The 14,966-nt window shown below is 41.2% G+C and overlaps 1 protein-coding gene across 5 annotated transcripts in view; it reads right to left on the minus strand.

Annotated features, from left to right (window-relative positions):
• The window catches only part of LOC124717372 (speckle targeted PIP5K1A-regulated poly(A) polymerase-like), a 221,362-nt gene that overhangs the window by 128,462 nt on the left and 77,934 nt on the right, over window positions 1-14,966 (minus strand). The window contains exon 10 of one of the 5 annotated variants that reach the window (XM_047244209.1): window positions 5,423-5,974. The exons of the other annotated variants lie outside the window; for them this stretch is intronic. The gene's annotated coding sequence lies outside the window, so the exon portion shown is untranslated. Of the gene's footprint in view, window positions 1-5,422; window positions 5,975-14,966 lie in introns of those variants that run through there. 5 annotated transcript variants of the gene reach the window in all.

A 14,966-nucleotide genomic window follows, 5' to 3' on the forward strand; every position in this document is an offset into this window, starting at 1 on the left:
TTTCCTTTCTATGTACAACCACACGAGGGTGCTGCAAATATGGGTGTGAATAAATTGTCAATTAAAAGCTGTTTATGATTTTATTCAAGTTCAAATCACCACGAAGGAAATGCAGCTCATTTTCCAAAAATACATTCACTGAAGGACTCTGATATTAATACAGACTTTGAACGCTAGCCTCCTACTCAATGTAATCTTTAGGAAGAATTCCAATTTTGATTTAACAAGGTGATAGTGCTAGAGGTTGTTTTTCATGTCTGTATTCTGTAAATATCAACGAGATTTGAGCTTGTCTGAAAGTAAATGACCAGATATGTGGCAAGGAATATAAAGACAAATTCTAGATTTCTACAAGCGTTTTCCTCAGAATCAATTTACTAGTTTATACAAGATGGCTGCAGGTATAATATTACTGACTGGTTTCCTGTTCAACTTACAACAAGTGTTTCCAACAATGAGAAACAATAAAATGCCTCTGATTAGAATCTGTCAGATTAGGATCTGAAGTGCACACTATGTCTACTACACACACACGAACTATTGCACTGAATACAGGCACTCTCGTAAAACGGGGGGAAATAAGATAACGAAGTATGTGGGGGTTGATTAAAAATTGTTGCATATGTAATGTCTGACTAAATGAAATGAGAAATATGTAACTACTTAATAGTAAATTTTATGCTTAGTTTATTTGATTTATAGCAGTGCAACCTCATTTGCAGGGACTTGCATGTTTCTGGCTGCAAAATTAATTAGCCTGAGAAATACACGGTATCTGCATCATTCCATCTCAAGCCTCCTCACAGCTCTCTACAAGCTACCCCACATTGTTACGATGCTGGAGAGGAGGTACAGCGCTCGCTGCTCACTGGCTCGAGCTGCTGTCTACTCGCAGAGAGTGTTGACTGAAAAGCCCTGCTCTGTGTTATCTCAGAGCAAGTTCTGTAGACGAGGAGATCACTGAAACAGCCTATTAAATTAGAACTACATCTCAATCAAGTCTCAAACTCAGAACCCCGCTTTTTGCAGGCAATGTTCTTATTGACTGAGCTTTCCAGGCACGACTGTAGCCTGTCCCAACAGCTTCAATTCTATGAGCACCTCTCTCCTACCTTCCAAACAGTGAGATACGTCTTTAAATTTTCTGTTTTTAATTTAACAAGGATTAAGATCTGGACAACTCAACAATAGCTGAGAAAGTATGTGCACATGTCTGCAGTCGCAATTTATTTATTTTGTCTAGAGGCTAAGGGTTTTGGTACAGTATGCCATCCTCAGGCCATCCCCTGGCAAGCAATCATCATAATTGCTTCCCAAGTAGATGTGTCAAATACTGACGAACCTTCTTGAGAAGGAAGTGTGACAACTGTGTCCCAGGGGATGGCCCTGAGTTGCTCGGTTGGTTGGTTGATTGATTGATTTGGGGGAGGGCCCAAACAGCTAGGTCAACGGACCCATGATCTAACATGGCAGAAATCAAGAGAGGAACAACACAAACAGCACAGTCTCGCCAAGGGAAAGCAATAACGTGCAACCAAAGAAGGAAAAGAAACGCCGGGGCAGCAACAAGAGGAGGAGAAACCACTTTCGTGAAGAAAACAGAACAGACTTAACCGTACAAGGGTCATCCGCTAACACCCGTGACAAGGAAGGTGGGAGGACATATTTAGTGTGAAGGGCCAAAATGCAGGGGCAGTCCAGCAAAATACGGATCACCATGAGAGGAGCCCCACAACTACAAATGAGAATCTGTTCATTTCGGAGTAACCTAGTACGGCTGATACGGAGACGGCAGAGGACGGTAAATTCCCACCAGGACAGGTCGAGGGAAGGAAGTCACTTGGTGGGACAGGATGGCCCGAGGATGGTACCGTGTACTGAAACTGGTAACTAGTAGGCAAAATAAATTGTGATTGTAGACACAAACGTATACCAGGCAATTCAGAAAGTAAGGAACAATCAGTTGCGAAATGGAAACCACTGAGAAAACCTGGCGGAGCTTTGCACAGTGTTGGGCAGTGTCATATCACTCTTCTCAGTTCTGAATGCACAGCGAGTGCATAAAGATGCCTAGAAAATAGTGTCTCCCAGCAAGTACAGGTGCCTGCCGATAGTGTCAGATTTCATGAAAGCCCGCATAATGTAACTGTCGTGCAGTTCCTTATTCGTGACTATTCTCAACTGTACACTGCAGGGCCAATGAAGATGCTCCTGCAGCATATTTGGTGCGAAGTGTGATCATCCAGTGTACAGCACGGACGTGGCTACCTCTGATTTTCACCTCAGCTCAAGTGAATCATTGACTACGAAGCCAACACTTTGGTATACACAACGAGCAGCAGTACCGCACAGAAAATTGTTGGAAAGCACAGGAGGCTGCCTTCTACAATGAGGGTGTTGGAAAGTTTGTACAACACTACGACAGATGTCCAAGTCGGAACGGCGACTATTACAGAAGTAAAAGTAAGGTGCAACTAACTAATGCAAATATAACAGTTTTTATTTTCACTGTGGTTTCCATTTCATGACCGATTATTCCTCAATTTCCGCCTAACCTTCGTATTTTTTTTTATTGGTACTGTGTCCGACACTATTCCACTGACAAAATGTGGGGAATACATTGACAAAAGTTGTTTTAAGAAAGGGTTTGAATTCTGCTATCACACTGAAGCTCTCCTCATTAACATCTTTTATCGAAAGAACTGAACCAAGCTGTCTGAAACCTACAAGATAATGCTGCTGATGAAATAGGGCGTGAAGTGCCAAGTATTAACAAGACACCAAATGCACAAAAGTAACACGTCCTTGTCTGATAGAGCTACATTTTATAACCTCCAGAACAATTCCCAGAGGGTGATTCATTCTGCGGACAAAGGTAACGCCACTGTTTTGCTACTAAGAGACATCTATGTCGAGAAGAACAACTTATTTGGAGACCCAACATATTATCTCAATACTGACAAGAGCTCTACTGCCTGTGTTCAAAGAAATACTGCTTTGCTTCTGAAATATACCTCTCTGTGCAAGGACACTACAACAGACTGATGAGTTTCAGATCTGTACCTTCCAAATTATACAGCTTTCCCAAGCCCTACAATTTAATATAGAAACAAAATAGTGGTCCAGAACAAAATGGAAGTCATAAACCACACTTGCAGTAGATACTACAAATGTTAAGTAGTAGACCAATAGTGACTAAAACAGGTGGACCTACTTATTGGTTGGTCAAACTTTTAGCCTTGTTGTCGAGACCTTTTAACGGTAAATGAGAACATTGCACCCGTAACTCAGCAGATTTTAATAGTAGGTTAACAAATTTGAAATTTAAAAGCTCTGATTTACTACTGACATCGATGTCATCTCCTTGTTTACCTGATTAGTAACAAGTTTTAGGAAGACACAGCTGCATTATTTAAGCAGGTGCTAACCTCCACTTACTTTCTATTCCATAACCAACATTTTGAACAAACTGATGATGGCACCATGGCTTGCCCCCTCTCACCTGTGGTAGACAATTTTAAATGGAGGATTTTGGAGAAAATTCAGTCAATCTTCAGTTTTAAAACTGACACTGTTCTAGAGATATGTTGACACATTCACAGTTTGGCCTTGTGTCAAGGAAAAAAAGTGATCGAGTTTCTTGAACATCTTAACTATTCATTAAAATCTCAAACTTACCTTGGAATAGTAAATTAATGGCTGTCTACTGTTTTTGGTTGGTTGGTTGGTTTTGGGGAAAGAGACCAAACAGCGAGGTCATCGGTCTCATCGGATTAGGGAAGGACAGGGAAGGAAGTCGGCCGTGGCCTTTCAGAGGAACCATCCCGGCATTTGCCTGGAGCAATTTAGGGAAATCACGGAAAACCTAAATCAGGATGGCCGGACGCGGGATTGAACCGTCGTCCTCCCGAATGCGAGTCCAGTGTGCTAACCACTGCGCCACCTCGCTCGGTACTGTTTTTGAATGTAATAGCTTGACATAAGGAGGACGGGCTTTTAGTGCACTGCACGTACTGTACGCTCATCCTTACCAATTTATACTTTAAGGTGTATAGCTGCCACCATCCCTCGCAAACTATAAGCATACTTAAAACTTTTGTATGTAGGGCCCATGTAGTACCTGATGGTAGATAGCTTCTACGGTGAAATGGTTCATGTGGAAAAGGTATTCAATAAAACTGGATACACAAAACATCAAAAGAGCTCTGCAAGCAAAAACGCCAGATGGTCAAAGGAAGAGCAAGAAGAGAGATGTAAAAGCAACGGACTTCCTACAGTATGTGGTAACGTTTCTCCAAAAACTGCCAGAATAGTCAGGATGCATGAAGCGGATGTGATCTTCCTCCCACTGGCCAAAATGGCAGCTCTTCTGGGATCTGTTAAAAATGACCTTTTACAAAGGGCAGATATATATGAAATTCCTCACAAGTGTGGAAAAAGTTACATAGGGCAAATAACACAAACAGGGCAAGAACATTGCATCGAACACCAGTAACACACACGCCTTGTGAAGCCCAACAAGTCTACAGTGGCTGAACACTACCCATTCCCTAGATTGCAGAAAAGTAGATACTTACCACAAGCCCACTATTGGGATTTGGTGATCAAGGAAGCTATAGAAACATAATTAGCAGACAACCTGATCAATTGAGACAAATGTTTCCAGCTCAACAAATCATGCAAATCACTGATTTTGTGTGCAGACCCAGAGGAACTATCTTTCTGAGTCTTCAATAACTGGCATTTCAACATGTGCTGTCCATTTTAATAATCAGCCACATAGTTAGTAAGCACTGTGGATTTGCTGACTTTGTATTTTCTTTGTTTCAGCCTCAGATGCATTAAATTTTATCTTTGACTGACACTCTCATTGTCAACAGTGTTATCTCTGAGGCACATGCGATTACTCGACAGTATCATGTCAAGTGGTTTAAATTCTGCCAGTGACTCACCTCTAAGATGATTGTAAGGTTATGAGCTGAAATATCAGGAGAGGAAATATTAGTATACCAGGTGCACATCCAAAAGATGATGAAACAATTTCACTGTCCGTATGTAAATATAGAAATACTTTAAATACAATAAGAAGCTGCCTTTATCCTTCAACCCCTACTAAACTTTTAAATCAAATATGATTTTCAACAACTACAAAAGTTCGACAATGCCGATAATCATTAGAACACAATCCACATACAAAATGTTACAAAACTTTGAAAAAAGAAAACTTAACTGCAGCACTTCAGATTCATTTTCTCCTGCAATTACGTAGAACTTTACATACATTTTTAATTTTTTTTAAATTCATCTTCCTTTCTATGAGATTCCTGTTCTATACATATGTACATAACCTTTCCCAAAATGGAAAGATTCAACACTGCCATAAAAAATTCAGTTTCTCCAAGAAACCAAGCTTTATGTTGGGCAGTAACTTTTATGAGACTAATTGCAGAATTACATTATTTTCTTCCAGCAACATTTTAACAATTTTGATATTAACCAATGGAAAACTTAAAAGACAAGACATGACCATACATACAAACAGAATCAACTAATATAATACACTGTGCAGTGCCCTAAGTCAACAAAACATATTATACATTTTCTTTGTCGTCTTCACTGTCATATGCACAAACTTCATACTGAAATTTTGTGGTTGTTTGCCCAAACTTTTTAGGGCTGAATACTGCCATAATTTAAGCTCTACTAATGCAATTAGCAAAATCACAATAGACACTTATGTGCATCAAGTATAGCACCTTAAATAAAATAATATGTTATCATGAGTACAGATATGTTTCGATACCATATGCTGCTTTACATCTTACGTGCAAAACCAAAAGTGGTTAGGGTAGATTATATGCTACTGTAGCTGGAAGATAAATGAAGTATCACACAGTCACAAGTTGCTTTGGTGCTCGACTTGACCAAAAAAAAAAAAATAATAATAATAATTTGGAAGTCACTGGTGCTGCACCTTTAAACAAAGAAAAGAAATATTATGAGAACAAATTTCACAATTGAGCCACAAAAAAGTGCACACACTATCTGATCAAAAGTATTTAGACTCTTCACTGTAATGGAGGACTGTTCAACAGACTAGTATGAAATGAAACAAGGAATGTTGCATTATCAGCTGGGAAGCAACAACAGAAAAAACAAGTGGGAAGCATCAACAGAAGAATGGATTGGGGAGGGGAGCACAGTGTCTCTGAATGTGGAAGAATTGTTTCAGATTCACTGATGACATCTTCGTGATCTACAGTGAGGGTGATGACACCCTATCCACATTTCTTCAAAATGTCAACACTTCCTCCTCACACGGTCCTCCTGAACCCAACAAGCCACCTTCCTCGTGTTGCCTCCACCTCAAAGGGGGTTATATGAGCACTTCAATTCATATCAAACCTACCAACCACTAGAAATACCTCTAATTCGACAGCTGCCACTTGTTCTGTACCGAGAAGCCACTTCTGTACAGACTAGCCACCTGTGGCTGTCACATCTGCAGTGATGAGCGGACACACTCCAAATATTGAGGCCTTCACAGATGGAAGTTACCCTCCCAACCTTGTACAGAAACAGATCTCCCGTGTCTTATCTCTCTAATCACCCCCCTCCCCCCTCCCATCCCAACATATGGCCACTAAGCAGCATTCCCCTCTTGACTCAGAACCACTTTGGACTGGGGCAGCTGAATCACATTCTCTCCCAGGGTTTCATTGTGCCCACCCACTATCCTTCTCACCTCTCCCAAGGTGGTATTCCACAACCCTTCGAACCTACATAATATCCTTGTCCATACCTACTCTACCCAACCCCTTCCTCATGTCCCATATCCCTGCAATAGACCCAGATGCAAAACCTGCCCCACACATCCTCCCACCACTACCTATCCCAGTCTGGTCACAAGCATCACCTATTCCAGCGAACGCAGGGCTACCTGTGAAAGCAACTGTGATTTAAAAGCTAAGCTACAACCACTGTGCTGTGTTCTACACGGGTACAACAATCGACAAGCTGTCTGCCGCAAGAATGGCCACTGTCAAATTGTGGCCAAATTGTGGCCAAAAGACAGCTGGACCACCCAGTTGCTGAGCATGCTGCCTTACACATTCTTCACTTTAATGACTGCTTCACAACCTGCACCATATCTGTATCCTTATCAACATCAGTTTTTCTCAAATGCGCAGGTGGAGAACCTCCCTGAAATGCATCCTACATTCCCATAAACCCACTGGCCCCAACCTTGGTTAGTAGCTGTCCTTCACCCATCAATCCCCTTCCTTGCTTCCACTCCAGAATTTCAGAGCCTTCTACTCCACTAGCACACCTGCTAGTCTTCAGCCCCCCCACCCCCGCACCCCCACCAACCCACTTCTCTCCTTATAACTTCCCAACTGCACCAAGATGCCCCACCCTGCCCTGCGTGTTTCCTTGAGCAGCACTTTACCATCCCTCACCCCTACACTGCTATCCCTTCCCTCCCCAGCCCAACCTCCTCCTCCTCACCCCCACCACTCAGACTGCTTCTCCGAACATTCAACGTTGCTCCCAGTCTGGCCTCAGTGAGCAGAGACAGTGGTCATGTGTGAGTTGTGTTTGAGAGAGAGAGAGAGAGAGAGAGAGAGAGAGAGAGAGAGAGAGAGTGTGTGTGTGTGTGTGTGTGTGTGTGTTTTTCTGGCCAAAAGCTCACATATTTAGCAGTCTTTTGTTGTGCATGTCTACAACTTAAAGACTCTTCTATATGGTGAGTAGCAACCTATCATTTCCATAATATTGTCAAATCAACGACTGTCATTTAGACCTTCCAAATCAGTGAAGTGGAAACACGAAAGAACAATCACACTCTTGAGTTCCAAAATGCTACCAGCAGCTTCGCTAGTGCAATGACTGAGCATAGAGAGTTAAAAAGAATGGCATCAATGATCAAGCACCTCCCTATTAGCCACATATTTCTATAGTCAGGTGTTAAGTGATGCTTCAGGTGGTGCATTAAGGGAGGCCCCTAGACAGTGGATGACACGAAACAAGTTATCTGGAGTGATGAATCAACTGTACCCTACGGCAATCCGATCAAAGGGTCTGGGTTTGGCAAACGTATGGATAATGATAGCTGCCATCACGTGTAACGCCCAACAGTGAAGTATGGAGGAAATGGTGTTATGGTATGGGATTCTTCTCATGATTAGGATGTGGTCCCCTCACTGTGCTCGAGAAAATACTACAAGGGTTGTTCAATAAGTAATACCCCACATTCTTTTCCTCAGAACATATTTATTGTTAAAAGTCAGAATTTGGTGACAATTTACATAACATGTCTTGTCCACATCCTATTTTTCTACGCAGTCTCCATGACGTTCTTTGGCTGTACACCAAAGTTGTGGAGGGGCATGTACTCCCTGCTGGTAAAAGTTATGGTCCTGTATGTGTAGTCATGTTTGCACTGCGTGACTGACACTTGTCACCTTCAAAGTGTGTGCCCTGTGGAGAATCTTTAAGCGACCCAAAGAGCTGGAAGTCTGTGGGTGGCAGGTCTGAACTGTAGGGTGGATGAGGCAATGATCATCATAATCAGTTATCTGCTATATTAGCAGGTCCTTTGCCTCTCCATTTTCTGCGATCCATTGCTTCCTTCTTAAGGCTGCTGTATGTTGTACCGTCCATCATGTCATCCAGTATCTGGAATCTCTTCCTTCCTCACTTCCTTTTCCCTTCTACATAACTTTCTGAAACTTTTTTTATCAGTCCGTCATTCTTTCTTAATATATGCCCAATCCAATTTCTTTTTCTTCTCTTTATTACATCTAGTAACTGTCTTTTCTCTCCCACTCTTCTCAGTACCTCTTCATTTTTTACTCTCTCCATCCAACTTATTCTTTCCATCTTCCGCCATGTCCAGATCTCAAAAGCCTCCAGCCTTTCTCTGTCTTTTTTCCTCATAGTCCATGTTTCAGCGCCATATAGAAGAACACTCCATACAAGACATTTTATGAGTCTCTTTCCGAGTTCTCTGTCCAGACCACTGCAGAAGATTCTCCCTTTCTTATAAAACGCCTCTTTTGCCATTGCTATCCTTGTTTTAATTTCTGTGGTGCACTTCCAGTCGGTGTCTATCCTGCTTCCAAGATACTTAAATTTTTGCACCTGTTCTAGTGTTTCTCCATTCAGCACAATTTTTATATCCTTATTTGCTCCTATTGCCAATACTTTTGTTTTATTTGTGTTAATTTTCATTCCAAATTTTTTTCCGTTAGTTGCAATGGTGTCCACCAAATCCTGTAATTATTTTTCCCCTGTGGCTAGAAGGACCATGTCATCAGCAAATCTCAAGCACCCTACTCTTCTTCCCCCAATTTCTACTCCTTTGTCATCTAATGAGCATTGGTCAATCATATTTTCCAAGTACAGGTTGAAAAGAGTAGGTGATAAACAGGATCCTTGTCTTACTCCTTTCCCTAGTCTGATCCAGTTTGTACTTTCTCCTCTCACTTTAACTGAAACTTTATGATGTCCAACCCAATTTGGCTATGTTTCCCTGGTTTATCAGAATTGTGTGTGGGCATGCATTATTGTGGTGGAGCAAGATTTCTACTGGATTCTTGTCCAATCAAAATTGTCGGAAATGGTTCTTGAGTTTATTTAGAGTCTTCAAGTATGGCTCTGAATTAATGGTTGACCTTCTTGGCATCACATCCATGAGAATCACACCATCAAAATCCCAGAAAACTGTCCCAGTAGTGGGGGTTGCCTTGAATTTCTTATCTTGTGGTGAATGAGGATGATGTCACTTCGTGGACTGCATTTTTGTTTCTAGCGCAAAGTGGTGCACCCAGCTTTCGTCCCCTGTAACAATCCGTGACAAAAGTCTGTGTGTCGGTCTCAAAACACTCCAACAATTCAGATGCAATGACCTTTCTTTGAATCTTGTGGTCCTCTGTGAACATTTGTGGAACCCATTGTGAGCACCTCGACTATCTGAAGGTCTCTATTATTGCACACGCACTTCCAAAGCTGACCGACAACTGTAGAGCCAATTGCCGAGTTGTGATGCTCCGGTCGGCACGAACAATGGCATCCTCACGATTCAACATGTCTGGAGCAGTATCTGTGACAGGACGTACCAAGCGTGGCTGATCACAGAGCTGTTTCTGCATTTCCTGAGGCAGTAACTTTCTTTACCCATCACCCAGCTGTACTCCTATCAACTGCAGCATTGCCAGACACTGCACACAAATGTTTACGGATGTTCGCCACAGTTTCTTTTTCTGCACACAAGAATTCAATAACAGCATGCTGCTTGTAACGTGAGCCACATATAGATGCCATTTTGATGCTATACTACAGCTCTGCAACCTGCCAGAACAGTTCGAAACTTAACTGGTGTACAGAACAAGCATCAAATGTGAATCATCAACAAGGATGCTTGTCTACGTATATTAATGGCTTTTTTTTTAAATGTGAGGTATTACTTATTGAACAACCCTTGTAAATGCTGAAATACATAGATACACTTCACCAAAATGTGTACTGTGTACAGCAGAAGAACAGTTCAGAGTTGAAGACTGATCATATCGGCATAGCAATGCACACTGTAATAAAGCAGCATCAGTGAGGCAATTGTTTGTGGAGAATAACATTTCTGAAATGTACTGTCCTGCCCAGAGACCCAACCCGAACCCAATTTAACACCACTGGGATGAGGTAGAATGTTGACTTTGCTCTAGATCCCAGCATCCAACATAATTATCTCTGCTGGTTTTGGCCCTTGAGGACGAATGGGCTACCATTCCTCCACAGACATTCAGACACCTCACTGAAAGTGTCCCAAGCAGAGTTCAAGCCATCACAAAGGCAAAGGGTCGACCTCCTTCATTAATGTCCACTAATAAGTGTCTGGATACTTTTGAACAGATAGTGGAGTAATACACAGGTCTATGTCTAACAAAAATAGGAAAGCCAAACATTCAATGCAATACAGACAAAATAGACTGCCCTTACAGAATGACAACATAATGTATGGAAACCAATTACAACTTTCACCATCAAGCATTAGTTCCTACAGACAAAGCAGAGAAGAAATGGGACTACCCAACAGTTCAGGAGACTAGATGCTCATTACCAGCACTCATAACTTCTTCATTCAGAGAAAATGGTTGTTGCCCTAAATTCCATTGAGATTATAAAAGACAAAAAGTGTGGGAAGCCATCCATTCTCTATCCTGGCTCGTGTATTTTGCACATATCTTCAGTTAGAATTACAGATCAATATCACTTATGTCCGTCCATTGCCGGGATACTGTAAAACATTCTAAACTCGACATTACGGTATTCCTGCAGGTATAGAAGCCCCATTGAAGGAACTGACATGGATTTATAGAAAAACATCTGCAGAAGTACAGCTTGTTTATTCACACACAGCACACTGCAAATATTATTGGGTGGCAGTTACAGAAGCAGCCAGAAACATTTGCATTGTGTAAGGGGATAATATCTTTCGACACAGCATGACAGGAAAATTTTTTTTTTTTTTTTCATTTTAAGGAGAATCATTTCGACTTATTGACTCTCCACATTCAAGAATACCTTTGGGGTTTGATGACTGTTTCAGTGCATTAACCCACAATGATTCATGTCAATGTACTTGAGAACTGGAAATTGTGATTAGCTGTGATCGTTCCACCATTGTGTGACATTGCAATCTGGAAGGTTCAAAAAATCAAGTCTATGGGAATTGTATGCCCTAAGCCAAAATCATAAAAATTACTGAATGGTCATAAGTGCATTCTGCTTGCTCGCCATATGAATTGGTTCATGATCAACACCAACCATTCCTATCATTCATATCCTGTATAATTACTGATGGCGGGAAATGGTGTCTTTATGCTAACATAAGGGAAAAAAGGGAATGGTTGAGCCCAAACAAAGCAACAGCTACCCTTACATAGACCTGTGTGCATCCACAAAAGATAATGTTAGGCATCTGGTGGAACAGTGACGGTGAGGTGTACTAGGAATTGCTTCTCCGAGGTGTAATCATCACTGCTTACACTTATTGTCAACAACTGGTAAGTCTTGCAGATGCAGTCCAAGAACAAACAGGAAGACTGTGTGAAGTGATGCTACTCCACAACAACACACGCCCGCATTCTGCCAGACTGACAAAAAACACTATACAGTAGTTGGTTTGGGAAGTCATTCCACACACACCTTATTCACCAGATCTTATAACCTCAGATTTTTCTGCTTTTCTGCACTCCATTTAACAACCTTCAAAGAACTTTCTTTCCAGATGAAGATGTGCTCCAAACATGGCTCAACGAGTTATTTGCCCCAAAATCACAATATTTCCTACAGTTGCGGAAACAAAAAGTTACCCCAGTGTTGGAAGACAGTTGTAAATAGTGAAAGAGAATATACTACTGATGACTAAAGTCTGTTATGTGTATATTATGTTTTATGAACTTACACTCCAACCCAATACTAAATGGTGCCATAAGGAAGCATAATCTCCTCCTCCTCCTCTTCTTCTTCTTCTGGGTTTGCAACTTTGCATAGGCTTTTGCCTTCTAGTATAACCATCTACCTGTGAGTTGTTACTGCACAATATTTCTCTGATAATTTTAGGAGCCTACAGATTACCTCTAGGAAACTTTCAGCTATTTATGAGAAATCACGAGGCATTACAAGAAGAAACAGTTAATAGTTTGTGGAGATTTCAGTGTAGATTTCTTTAAAGATACGGACAGGAAAACTGAACTAAAATTTTTATTTTGGTGTTTCTGCCTCATTTAAGTAGTCAATTTACCACCTTGTGTGCAGAAAAATAATGGGACACTGACTGGTAACATTTTCTGATCATGATGCACAATTAATGGAAATAAACAGTACAGCACCTTACAATCCAGGGAATGGTATGAGATGAGAGATGCTAATGTCAAATTGAATTTATTCCTTTGTAAATTTGTGTCAATATTTGACAGTTGCTTTCCTAAATTATTATCCAAAAAATCCATTAAAAAACCAAAATGATCATGGAAAACTAAGGGAACTAAAATCTCATGTAAATGGAGGAGGGAAATTTATGTAAAGATCTGAGTAAGTAAAAACTAGACATTACTTGTATGCTACAAAAAATACTGTAGTATTTTATGGAAAATCATTAAAATGTCCAGAAGTATGTATGTTCTGAAAGAAAGAAATGGTGCAGATAATAAGATTAAAACTACATGCGGGGCATTGTCAAACAGGAGGCAGGGCAGCCAGTGTACAAGATTCGTAACAATTAGACTAAATGACAATGTTATGACTGATAATTCACAAGTTTCAAGCACTTGTGATAATCACTTCCTAAACATAACAGCAAATATAGGACTAAATGGTTCAGTTGAAGAAGCAAGAGAATATTCCACAAAGCTTTAAGCAACCCTTCACCAAAATTAATAAAATTATGAAAATTCTAAAAAACAAAAGTTTTTATGGGACTGATGGAATTTCAAACAATTCTGAAAAGTTGTTCCAGCTTAATAAATAATGGCCTTAGTGATATATGCAATGAATCACTGGCACATGGAACTTTTCCAGGTAGGTTAAAATATGCAATTAGTAAACCACTTCCTATGAAAGGTGACAAGACAAACTTAAATAATTATCATCCAGTTTACTTACTGTTTATGTTTTTTCCAAAATCATCAAAAAAGTAATGCACTCTAGAGCAGTCGTATACTGAAGTTGAAACAAATTACTCAAATACTAACAAAGAGATAGAGGGGCTGGCCAGTAGTTAGCTGAGTGCAGCCGATAGATACACAAAACAGAACAGAAAATTTACGTTCCTAGCTTTCGGAACTTTGTTCCTTCATCAGGGAGGAGAGAGGGGAAAGAAAGGGAAGAAGGGAAAATGGATTCAGTTAGTCACAACCCAGGTTATGAAGCAACAGGGAAAGGAAAACAGGGAGGGTAGCAAGGGTGGAGGCATGGTTGTCAGAGGGAAGCCAAAGATATTCTACTGTAAGTACTTTGCCAGCTTCAAACCAAAGAGGATGGATACAGAAGTAAAGAGGTATATAGTATAAAGATAAACACAACTATGTAGGATGAAAAGATGCGTGAATGGCTAAAGAGGAAAGGGAAAGAGGAGAAGACTGAAGAGTAAATGGGAGTGAGGTTGTTTAACATAGGTTCAATCCAGGGGGATGGCGGAATGAAAGGATGTGTTGGAGTGCAAGTTCCCATCTCCGCAGTTCCGAGGGACTGGTATTCGGTGGGAGAAGCCAAATGGCACATACAGTGTAGCATTATGCTGGAGGGCATGCTCTGCTACTGGGTATTGGACATCTCCTAGGCAGACAGTTCGTCTGTGTCCGTTCATGCGCTCAGCCAGTTTAGTTGTTGTCATACCGATATAAAAGGCTGTGCAGAGCAGGCATGTCAGCTGATAAATGGCATGTGTTGTTTCACATATGGCCCTGCCTTGAATTGTGTATGTTTTACCAGTAGTGGGGTTGGAGTAGGTTGTTGTGGGGGGGATGCATGGGGCAGGCTTTGCAGCGGGGTTGGTTACAGGGGTAAGAACCGCTGGGTAGAAAAGGGAATATTGTAGGGTTTGACAAGGATGTTACGGGGGTTAGGGCGGCGACTAAAGGCAACTCTGGGTGGTGTGGGGAGAATTTTGTCAAGGGATGATCTCATTTCAGAGGTTGACTTGAGAAAGTCATATCCCTGGTGGAGTAATTTGTCGATGTATTCGAGGCCAGGATAATATTGGGTGACAAGGGGGATGCTTCTGTGTGGTCTGGGGGTAGGAACATTGTTGTTGGACGGGGAGGAAAGTATTGCTCGGGAGATCTGTTTGTGGACAAGGTCTGCACGATAGTTGCGGGAGAGGAAAGCACTGGTCAGGTTATTGGTGTAATTGTTGAGGGATTCATCACTGGAGCAGATACGTTTGCCACGAATACCTAGGCTGT

The sequence above is a fragment of the Schistocerca piceifrons genome, chromosome 9, assembly GCF_021461385.2.
Source record: "Schistocerca piceifrons isolate TAMUIC-IGC-003096 chromosome 9, iqSchPice1.1, whole genome shotgun sequence".
NCBI lineage: Eukaryota > Metazoa > Arthropoda > Insecta > Orthoptera > Acrididae > Schistocerca > Schistocerca piceifrons.